The following is a 12,084-nucleotide window of genomic DNA, read 5'->3' on the forward strand; positions in this document are numbered from 1 at the left end:
GGGCAATGTGGCAGATGTTGCAGGTGTATGGTGTAGGAGGTAGGTTGCTGAAAGCAGTGAAGAGTTTTTACGAGGATAGTGAGGCTCAAGTTAGAGTATGTAGGAAAGAGGGAAATTATTTCCCAGTAAAAGTAGGCCTTAGACAAGGATGTGTGATGTCACCATGGTTGTTTAATATATTTATAGATGGGGTTGTAAGAGAAGTAAATGCGAGGGTCTTGGCAAGAGGCGTGGAGTTAAAAGATAAAGAATCACACATAAAGTGGGAGTTGTCACAGTTGCTCTTGGCTGATGACACTGCTCTTGGGAGATTCTGAAGAGAAGTTGCAGAGATTGGTGGATGAATTTGGTAGGGTGTGCAAAATAAGAAAATTAAAAGTGAATACAGGAAAGAGTAAGGTTATGAGGATAACAAAAAGATTAGGTGATGAAAGATTGGATATCAGATTGGAGGGAGAGAGTATGGAGGAGGTGAATGTATTCAGATATTTGGGAGTGGACGTGTCAGTGGATGGGTCTATAAAAGATGAGGTGAATCATAGAATTGATGAGGGGAAAAGGGTGAGTGGTGCACTTAGGAGTCTGTGGAGACAAAGAACTTTGTCCTTGGAGGCAAAGAGGGGAATGTATGAGAGTATAATTTTACCAACGCTCTTATATGGGTGTGCAGCATAGGTGATGAATGTTGCAGCGAGGAGAAGGCTGGAGGCAGTGGAGATGTCATGTCTGAGGGCAATGTGTGGTGTGAATATAATGCAGAGAATTCGTAGTTTGGAAGTTAGGAGGTGTGGGATTACCAAAACTGTTGTCCAGAGGGCTGAGGAAGGGTTGTTGAGGTGGTTCGGACATGTAGAGAGAATGGAGCGAAACAGAGTGAATTCAAGAGTGTATCAGTCTGTAGTGGAAGGAAGGAGGGGTAGGGGTCAGCCTAGGAAAGGTTGGAGGGAGGGGGTAAAGGAGGTTTTGTGTGCGAGGGGCTTGGACTTCCAGCAGGCATGCGTGAGCGTGTTTGATAGGAGTGAATGGAGACAAATGGTTTTTAATACTTGACGTGCTGTTGGAGTGTGAGCAAAGTAACATTTATGAAGGGGTTCAGTGAAACCGGCAGGCCGGACTTGAGTCCTGGAGATGGGAAGTACAGTGCCTGCACTCTGAAGGAGGGATGTTAATGCTGCAGTTTAAAAACTATAGTGTAAAGCACCCTTCTGGCAAGACAGTGATGGAGTGAATGATGGTGAAAGTTTTTCTTTTTCGGGCCACCCTGCCTTGGTGGGAATCGGCCAGTGTGATAATAAATAATAAATATATTTCAAATTGGTATTCTGTAGGAGGTAGGTCCTTAACTTATTATTATACTGACCAATTTACCTGACCTCAGTACGTGTGGTGGGAAAATCATTAGATTTAATAATTAATAATAAAATTAAAGGTCACTTCAAAGAGGACAAATTGATTAACAATTGATTAGCTACTGTTGAAGTTTACATAATGGGTATTCACTATTTTTTTTTACAGATTGTCATCTAAGTTATTGATGAGGTAGGGTGCTTAGTAAACGAGAAAATTGTGCTGGTCACTGAGACAATGGATGCCCAGATGCTTCAAGGCCTTTGGGCTCCAGATAACCAACAACAGCACACACAGGTGAGAAATGTTGGATTTCATTATGTATATATTGCCTTGATTAATCTAGTTCTTATATTTACTGACTGCAATTGATACATATACAGTGGAACCTTGACTTACAAGTTTAATCCATTCCGTGACCTAGCTCGTAATTCAATTTGCTCATATATCAAATAAGTCTTCCTTATTTAAATTATTTGAAATGCCATTAATCCGTCCCAGCGGCAGGACAAAATATTTCATTATAAGCTAATATCAACTCTACGGCTTATTTACCTATCACAATTCATCTAATATGACATAATAAACAATATAATTAACAGAGAAACATGATACATACTCTAGAATAAATAAAATAGGCTATAATATGACAAGTGATGATGGTGGTGGAAGTGGCGGCAACGTCTGCGTTTCGTCCTTTTTCTGTCAATCGCTTAAGGGGGGGCCGTAGGGCAATTTTCCGCGCGTGTTCACCCAAAAATCGGAAAAATATGGAAATTGAGTTATATGTACTGAAAAATAGCTCAACTCTTTGGCAACACAATGGTACCAGAATGAATGTTCTACGACGTTTCTACAAGAAATTATAGTCATTTATATTATAGTCATTTATATATATATTTTGGAAATTTTTCCTTGTTTTTTATCGCTTTTTCTTGCATTATACTTTCTAATATAATAACTGACTACTTGGCATCATAAAACTGAAGGCGGAGCTTTTCCCTAGATTTAGCAACAGTCATTAATCATATCATGATGCGCGGAAGGGTTGCCGCGCCAGGAGAAATCACTCATTATTACGCTTATATCAGCTTATATATCAACTCTACAGCTTATTTATCAGAATTGATCTAATATGATATAATAAACACTATAAATAACATGCAAACATGTTATATACTCTAGACTGAATAAAATAGGCCATAATATGACGAAAGATTATCGGGAATATTTCGATCAATATTGAGTTATTCCTCTCCATGTCGTATTCTTTAGTCTCTGAGTAAGAGAAAACGGTGTTTTGAAGAGGCTAACTGCGCTAGAACATCAGTTTACTAAGAAATACACCCAAACAAACGCGATTTTCGCGATTTTTTTTTTTTTTTTGAGACGGGGACCGGCCGGAGATCCCGGCCGATATCTCGGAAGTAACTTATTCGCCTAAAGTCCATCATCATTCCTTTATTACTTAATTAAATGGAATAATATTCACAGAAATTGTAGAATAATGATTTCTCTTATTTCCACCGATGAGTTTTGGAAATATTCCAAATACTTTGGGAGTTATGTGGGAGTAAAGGGCAGATTTTTTTGCAGTATTCCAGAAACTAACAAACTTTATTTTTTTGTGAAATAACGATAAGGTATTTTAGAGGAAATCGATCGGTCAGAATAAGTATTAGCATTGTTCTCTCGGCACCAAGTGTCCAAACAACCTTATGTAGCCCCATATAAGAATGACTTCTGTCCCAAGGGCATTTTCAGTAAATCAGTCTTTTCTCAGTTGTTGTTTGAGGTATATTTTTTATAAATATTTTCAAGAAAGAGTGAAAACACTTTGTCTTGTGCACCAAAACTGGAGAAAATCGGATGGTAAATAAACGAGTTACGAATTTTGCCCGACGGCGTCCTTAACTAACTTGCTACACTTTATCACTGAACTTAACTGATACAATTTGTTTTGTTTAATCACTGAACTTAACTGATGCAGTGGACCCTCGACATTTGATACTAATCCATTCCTGAGAGCTATCGAATGTCGAAAATATCGAAAGTCGAATTAATTTTCCCCATAATAAATAATGGAAATAAAATTAATCCGTGCAAGACACTCAAAAGTATGAAAAAAAAAAAAATTTACCACATGAAATATTAAGTTTAATGCAATAGAATAATTACAATAACAACAATAACAATAGATTAATGATAGAATAATTGACACTTACCTTTAATGAAGATCTGTTGATGATTGATGGGATGGGAGGAGGGGAGAGTGTGGATGGTGTTAGTGTTTAGAAGGGGAATCCCCTTCCATTAGGACTTGAACTGGCAGCCTCACCATGCCTTACCACACTGTGTATGCCACTACGATTCTTAAATCTTTCAAACCAACCTTTGCTGGCTTTAACTTCACTCACATCACCACTAGTTGCAGGCAATTTCTTTACCAAATCATCATGCACTCCGACACACGCACTCCACTTTCGTACTTTGCAATTATCTCTTTCTTCATTTCAATAGTCATTAGCACCTTTTTTCTCGAAGGGTTGGCACGAGAAGCTTTCTTGGGGCCCATGGTTACTTATTTTGCAGAAACAAGCACCAAAAACAGTGATAATATGGATAATGTGGAATGTACTGAATGTATCCTTAGATGCGCGCACACTGGCTGGCTTGTAAACACTGGCACACACGTGGACATGTCTCGTACGAATCGTATCGAATGTCGTGTTTTCCATCGAATGTCGAGGCGAAATTTTTGCGTTAAAATGCATTGAATGTCAGATTTATATAATGTCGATGCCATTGAATGTCGGGGGTCCACTGTACAGTGGAACCTCAAATTTCGAACTTAATCCGTTCCAGGAGCTAGGTCTAAAGTCGAAAAGTTTGAAAGGTGAAGCAATATTTCCCATAAGAAATAATGGAAATACAATTAATCCATTCCCAAAACCCAAAAATATTCACAAAAAAATACATTTTATAAATAGTATTACATTATAGTTTTACATACACACAACAAATATAGTGTACAGTTATTAATAAATTTAAATAAACATATGAAATAACATTTTTACTTACCTCTATTGAAGATTGGTGATGGCATCTGGAAGATAGGGAGGAGGAGAGAGGGAGTTGGATAGGGAATCCCCCTCCATAAGGACTTTAGGTATCAAAGCCCTCTCTGGGGTTACTTCCCCTCTCTGTTTTTTAATGCCACTAGGACCAGCTTTAGAGTCACTGGACCCTTGTCTCACAAAATATCTGTCCACAATCCTCTGTTTCTGGCGCCTCTTTAAGATTTCCCTAAATTGGGACATGGTCCTGTCGCTGAACTTAATGCAAAGATGACTTGTTTCAGCTTGCTCAGGGTGGTACTTCTCCACAAACATTTGGACATTATTCCACTTAGCGCAAATCTCCTTAATCTTTGAATCGGCATGCAACTTCCTTGCCTTTTTACAAATAATCATCTCTGAAACACTATCACCTGCCATCTCTTTATCCTTGATCCACACCAGCAACAGCTTCTCAACGTGATCGATTGTCTGTGGTCTTTTCTTGGTTAGTATATCAACACCTTTCACAACATCAGCTTCCTTGATTTGTTCTTTCTTTGCCAGGATAGAAGCGATGGTCGACTTGTTTTCCCATACATCCTGGCAAGCTCAACAAGTCGCACACCACTCTCATACTTCTGTATTATTTCCTTCTTCACATATATGGTATTTCTCACTTTCTTTACCACAGGGGTACCACTAGCAAGTTTCTTTGGGCCCACGGTAGCTTATTTCACAGTCCCACAAGCACACAGTCCACAAGCACACAATGAATTAATCGTAAAATGTTTAAATGAGACTGCAGGTTAGTTTTCATTCAAGCATCAACAAAGCCAGACTGGCTCATGGCGCCTGCATGGGGACGCAGACAGAGTGGGCTGGCGGACAGGTCCGGTACCCGGCGGTTCGAAAAAAGGGGTGAGTTCGATAATAGGGACAAAGTTGGTTCGAAAAAAGCGGTCGAAAGGCGAAGAGTTCAATAAGCGATATGTTAGAAATCTGTGGTTCCACTGTACAATTTGTGTTGTTTGATCGCTGAACTTAACTGATACAGTGTGCTTTAATTCCATGGAAATCATCCTCTTTTTCTTCTCAGCACTGTCCTTTGCACTTATTTTCTTAGGACCCATGGTTAGTAAAAAGAAATTTGGCCAAATGACGTTAAAAAAAAATTCAAGCAAGCACAAGAGAACTGCTCCCACGGCGATGTAAACATGTGGACTCCTTAATAGATGTTTTGCCATCAGCTGCTCCATCTAGTGGCAGTATTCTGAATTATTATTACATATTATGTATGTATGTATGAATTATTTTTTTTTTTTTTTCAACAAGTCGGTCGTCTCCCACCGAGGCAGGGTGACCCAAAAAAAAAAGAAAGAAAATCCCCAAAAAGAAAATACTTTCATCATCATTCAACACTTTCACCACACACACACATTATCACTGCTTTTGCAGAGGTGCTCAGAATACAACAGTTTAGAAGCATATACGTATAGAGATACACAACATATCCCTCCAAACTGCCAATATCCCAAACCCCTCCTTTAAAGTGCAGGCATTGTACTTCCCATTTCCAGGACTCAAGTCCGACTATATGAAAATAACCGGTTTCCCTGAATCCCTTCACTAAATATTACCCTGCTCACACTCCAACAGATCGTCAGGTCCCAAGTATCATTCGTCTCCATTCACTCCTATCTAACACGCTCATGCACGCTTGCTGGAAGTCCAAGCCCCTCACCCACAAAACCTCCTTTACCCCCTCTTTCCAACCCTTTCGAGGACGACCCCTACCCCTCTTTCCTTCCCCTATAGATTTATATGCTTTCCATGTCATTCTACTTTGATCCATTCTCTCTAAATGACCAAACCACCTCAACAACCCCTCTTCTGCCCTCTGACTAATGCTTTTATTAACTCCACACCTTCTCCTAATTTCCACACTCCGAATTTTCTGCATAATATTTACACCACACATTGCCCTTAGACAGGACATCTCCACTTCCTCCAACCGTCTCCTCGCTGCTGCATTTACCACCCAAGCTTCACATCCATATAAGAGTGTTGGTACTACTATACTTTCATACATTCCCTTCTTTGCCTCCATAGATAACGTTTTTTGACTCCACATATACCTCAACGCACCACTCACCTTTTTTCCCTCATCAATTCTTTGATTAACCTCATCCTTCATAAATCCATCCGCCGACACGTCAACTCCCAAGTATCTGAAAACATTCACTTCTTCCATACGCCTCCTCCCCAATTTGATATCCAATTTTTCTTTATCTAAATCATTTGATACCCTCATCACCTTACTCTTTTCTATGTTCACTTTTAACTTTCTACCTTTACACACATTCTCAAACTCATCCACTAACCTTTGCAATTTTTCTTTAGAATCTCCCATAAGCACAGTATCATCAGCAAAAAGTAACTGTGTCAATTCCCATTTTGAATTTGATTCCCCATAATTTAATCCCACCCCTCTCCCGAACACCCTAGCATTTACTTCTTTTACAACCCCATCTATAAATATATTAAACAACCATGGTGACATTACACATCCCTGTCTAAGACCTACTTTTACCGGGAAGTATTCTCCCTCTCTTCTACACACCCTAACCTGAGCCTCACTATCCTCATAAAAGCTCTTTACAGCATTTAGTAACTTACCACCTATTCCATATACTTGCAACATCTGCCACATTGCTCCTCTATCCACTCTATCATATGCCTTTTCTAAATCCATAAATGCAATAAAAACTTCCCTACCTTTATCTAAATACTGTTCACATATATGCTTCAATGTAAACACTTGATCTACACATCCCCTACCCACTCTGAAGCCTCCTTGCTCGTCCGCAATTCTACATTCTGTCTTACCTCTAATTCTTTCAATTATAACCCTACCGTATACTTTTCCTGGTATACTCAGTAAACTTATTCCTCTATAATTTTTACAATCTCTTTTGTCCCCTTTCCCTTTATATAAAGGGACTATACATGCTCTCCGCCAATCCCTAGGTACCTTCCCCTCTTTCATACATTTATTAAACAAAAGTACCAACCACTCCAACACTATATCCCCCCTGCTTTTAACATTTCTGTCATGATCCCATCAGTTCCAGCTGCTTTACCCCCTTTCATTCTACGTAATGCCTCACGTACCTCCACCACACTTACATTCTGCTCTTCTTCACTCCTAAAAGATGGTATACCTCCCTGGCCAGTGCATGAAATTACCGCCTCCCTTTCTTCCTTAACATTTAAAAGTTCCTCAAAATATTCTCGCCATCTACCTAATACCTCCCTCTCCCCATCTACTAACTCCCCTACTCTGATTTTAACTGACAAATCCATACTTTCCCTAGGCTTTCTTAACTTGTTTAACTCACTCCAAAATTTTTTCTTATTTTCATTAAAATTTCTTGACAGTGCCTCTCCCACTCTTTCATCTGCTCTCCTTTTGCACTCTCTCACCACTCTCTTCACCTTTCTTTTACTCTCCATATACTCTGCTCTTCTTATAACACTTCTGCTTTGTAAAAACCTCTCGTAAGCTACCTTTTTCTCTTTTATCACACCCTTTACTTCATCATTCCACCCATCACTCCTCTTTCCTCCTGCCCCCACCCTCCTATAACCACAAACTTCTGCCCCACATTCTAATACTGCATTTTTAAAACTATCCCAACCCTCTTCAACCCCCCCACTACTCATCTTTGCACTAGCCCACCTTTCTGCCAATAGTCGCTTATATCTCGCCCGAACTTCCTCCTCCCTTAGTTTATACACTTTCACCTCCCTCTTACTTGTTGTTGCCAACTTCCTCTTTTCCCATCTACCTCTTACTCTAACTGTAGCTACAACTAAATAATGATCCGATATATCAGTTGCCCCTCTATAAACATGTACATCCTGGAGCCTACCCATCAACCTTTTATCCACCAATACATAATCTAACAAACTACTTTCATTACGTGCTACATCATACCTTGTATATTTATTTATCCTCTTTTTCATAAAATATGTATTACTTATTACCAAATTTCTTTCTACACATAGCTCAATTAAAGGCTCCCCATTTACATTTACCCCTGGCACCCCAAATTTACCTACTACTCCCTCCATAACATTTTTACCCACTTTAGCATTGAAATCCCCAACCACCATTACTCTCACACTTGATTCAAAACTCCCCACGCATTCACTCAACATTTCCCAGAATCTCTCTCTCTCTCTTCTCCAGGTGCATACACTCTTACTATAACCCACTTTTCACATCCAATCTTTATTTTACTCCACATAATCCTTGAATTTATACATTTGTAGTCCCTCTTTTCCTGCCATAGCTTATCCTTCAACATTATTGCTACTCCTTCTTTAGCTCTAACTCTATTTGAAACCCCTGACCTGATCCCATTTATTCCTGTCCATTGAAACTCTCCCACCCCCTTCAGCTTTGTTTCACTTAAAGCCAGGACATCCAGTTTCTTCTCATTCATAACATCCACAATCATCTCTTTCTTATCATTTGCACAACATCCATGCACATTCAGACTTCCCACTTTGACAATTTTCTTCTTCTTATTCTTTTTAGTAATCTTTACAGGAAAAGGGGTTACTAGCCCATTGTTCCCGGCATTTTAGTTGACTTTTACAACACGCATGGCTTACGGAGGAAAGATTCTTATTCCACTTCCCCATGGATATAAAAGGAAAAGTAATAAGACCAAGAACTATTAAGATAAAATCAAAGAAAACTCAGATGAGTGTGTATAAATAAACGTGTACATGTATGTGTAGTGTGACCTAAGTGTAAGTAGAAGTAGCAAGACGTACCTGTAATTTTACACTCACTTGGCAGGACGGTAGTACCTCCCTGGGTGGTTGCTGTCTACCAACCTACTACCAATATTAATTATTATTAATTATTATTATATTAATTATTATTTATAATATTATTACATATAATTATTATTGTAATTACAGTGGACCTTTGGGTAACGGCATTAATCCATTCCAGAGAGCTTGCCTTTTACCGATTTTGCATTTAGCCGAATTAATTTTTCCCATAAATAATGGAAATCAATTAATCCGTTTCAGACAGCCAAAAGTATTAAAAAAAAATTTTTTTTTTAAAGATTAAATATAGATATACATACAGAAAACAGTGACAAATAAATATAAAGCACTAATAAAATGGATAAATGAACATTTAACATCACACTTTCCTTTATTGACTTTTGTTAGTGTATGGAAGACACTTAGGAGGCGAGAAGAAGATGAGTTTATTATGCTTCAATATAACTAATATCATCTCTAAGGCTTATTTGTCAATCACAATTCATCTAATATGATATAATAAACAATATTAATAACACAGAAACATGATATATACTCTAGAATGAATAAAATATGTCATAATGTATGTGAAGAGTAAGTGTTGGTGGTGGTGGTGGTGTTGGGTTTGTAAGGGCCACTGAGAGAAGCTGTACATAGTGGTGGTGGTGATGGAAGCAGAACCCACCACCACTATACCACCACTATTCCCCACTATTTACCCGAAGCCACAGCCAATGGACAAGGGTCAGAGCAATAGAAGAAGATCCAGTAACCAGCTAAGGACTCCTAACATCAAAGGTGAGACCAGTAATACCACGAGGAAAACTTCTGGTACTGGCAGCCAGGACACAACCCTCATCACCCACCAGCACCACCACAACACACGACAGACAACAACAAACATGGCCGCCACCACATTCCAAGATAACTCCTTCCTAGGATTTGATGTCAAGAAGATCACCGACCCAGAAATAGCTAAACTCCTTACGATTCAGAACCACACAATCACCAAACTAACTCGGGAAATGCAGGAACTAAAAGCTTGCAATGCACAGTACCTCAGCAAGATTACTGCTCTAGAACATAAACTAGACACTCTGGAACAACAAAGCAACACCCACACCCAGTCCTTAGACACCATTAACACACTAAAAGACCAAGTCACCCCACTTAGTACCAACATTATAGAAGAAAGATCAAGAGTGGACCAACAACTTGCCAATGTCATAACCAACTTCCATGACCATAATGACCAACAACAGCTATCTTACACTGTTGTAGTTAACAGCAAACATCTCCCACCCACAGTCACCCAAGAAACCTGCATGGAGACCACCCTACAGCTTATCAAGGACCACCTTCGCCTTAACATACGTAGTGATAACCTAAAGGATTGCAAACTGATGGGCTACCAAGCAAGTAAAAAAACAGTGCTGTTAAAATTCCAAACTAGCCTACAAAGAAACAACCTACTAAAAACATCTATTTCTATGAAAACTGATGTTTACGTCAATGAATGCCTTACTAAAACAAGACAAAACCTCCTTTATCGGCTAAGAAAATTACGCTAAGCTCAAAAAATCCACCAGTGCTTTGTGAGGGACGGAAAAATCGCAGTTAGGAAACAGCCCACTGGGAAGAGATACTTCATCTCTACAGAACACGACCTTAAAACATTCCTAAGTGAGGCTGGACTAACAGAATCAGAGTAAGGTGCAGATAATATCCACTGTCCACCATTAGTGTTATAATGCCATAAATTTTGTTCCCCCCAAATAATCTCTAATACCCCAACTACTTTTGAATTTCACTGTTGTATTCAGTGACCATTCTATCTCAGTCTTAATTGTGTTTAATATCTACAGAATCTCTCTCCTATTTTACTTCTTACCACTTCATTGTTCTGTCTTATTTTAATTGAAACTAACCATAGCTTGTCCTCAATTATTCTACCTTACTTTAAAAAATACTCTGTCGCCCAATTTTATTTTAAAATCTCTATTATTGCCCAATTTTACTTAAAACTATATTGACCAACCTTATTGTAAACTTTTTATTATTGCCCATTTTTATTTTATATTTTAGTGCACAACTTTATTGTAAACTTTTCATCTTATTATTGCATTATTCTAGTCTTGAGTTAATTACCCACTCTTATACTTGCCCAATTATACCAATACTTTATTGCCCAATCTATTTTAAACTTTTTGTTATTGCCCTTTTTATCTGTAAAGTTTATTACCCAATTTTGTTATATACTTTTTTATTATTGCCCTATTCTATTGTACTTTTCTTAACCTTTTGTTACCAATTTTTAAGCTTGTATATTAAACTTCAACTTTAATATTATCCTGTGTACCATCTTACTATCATATTATAACCAAGTCATTGCCTTTTTTTTTTAATATTATTATTTTTTATTTTCTTTTGCTACCTTAACTTGTGTATTTTGTCTTGTCAATTTAAATTTAGTTATATTCCAGTTCTTGTTAACAACTTATATTAGACCTTAGTGCAATTACAAGTGAGAGTCTTGTGCCACTTGAAAATTTTATTTTTTATATTATTAGATTAAACCTAGTTGTACTTTAGCTCATTCTAGCTCAATACATAGACAACACCAAATTCATTATATTAGACCTTAGTGCAATTACAAGTGAGAGTCTGGTGCTATTTAATTTGTATTTTTATATTTTTAGTTTATACTTAGTTGTACTTTAGCTCATTCTAGCACAATACTTAGACAACATCAACTTCATTATGTTTATTAGTGACTATACTCTGTATGACCAAAGTGCTTTAGCTATATACTTGTCCAAACTTCCCACTA

At 38.0% G+C, this 12,084-nt stretch overlaps 1 long non-coding RNA gene across 2 annotated transcripts in view; it reads left to right on the plus strand.

Moving 5' to 3' along the window:
- LOC128685991 (uncharacterized) overlaps positions 1 to 12,084 on the plus strand; it is a 58,110-nt gene that overhangs the window by 9,754 nt on the left and 36,272 nt on the right. For both annotated transcript variants that reach the window (XR_011391852.1, XR_011391851.1), the window contains exon 3: positions 1,516 to 1,644. This is a non-coding gene — a long non-coding RNA (uncharacterized lncRNA). The remainder of the gene's footprint in view (positions 1 to 1,515; positions 1,645 to 12,084) is intronic.

Source organism: Cherax quadricarinatus, chromosome 1 (assembly GCF_038502225.1).
Source record: "Cherax quadricarinatus isolate ZL_2023a chromosome 1, ASM3850222v1, whole genome shotgun sequence".
In the NCBI taxonomy this organism is placed as follows: Eukaryota; Metazoa; Arthropoda; class Malacostraca; order Decapoda; family Parastacidae; genus Cherax; species Cherax quadricarinatus.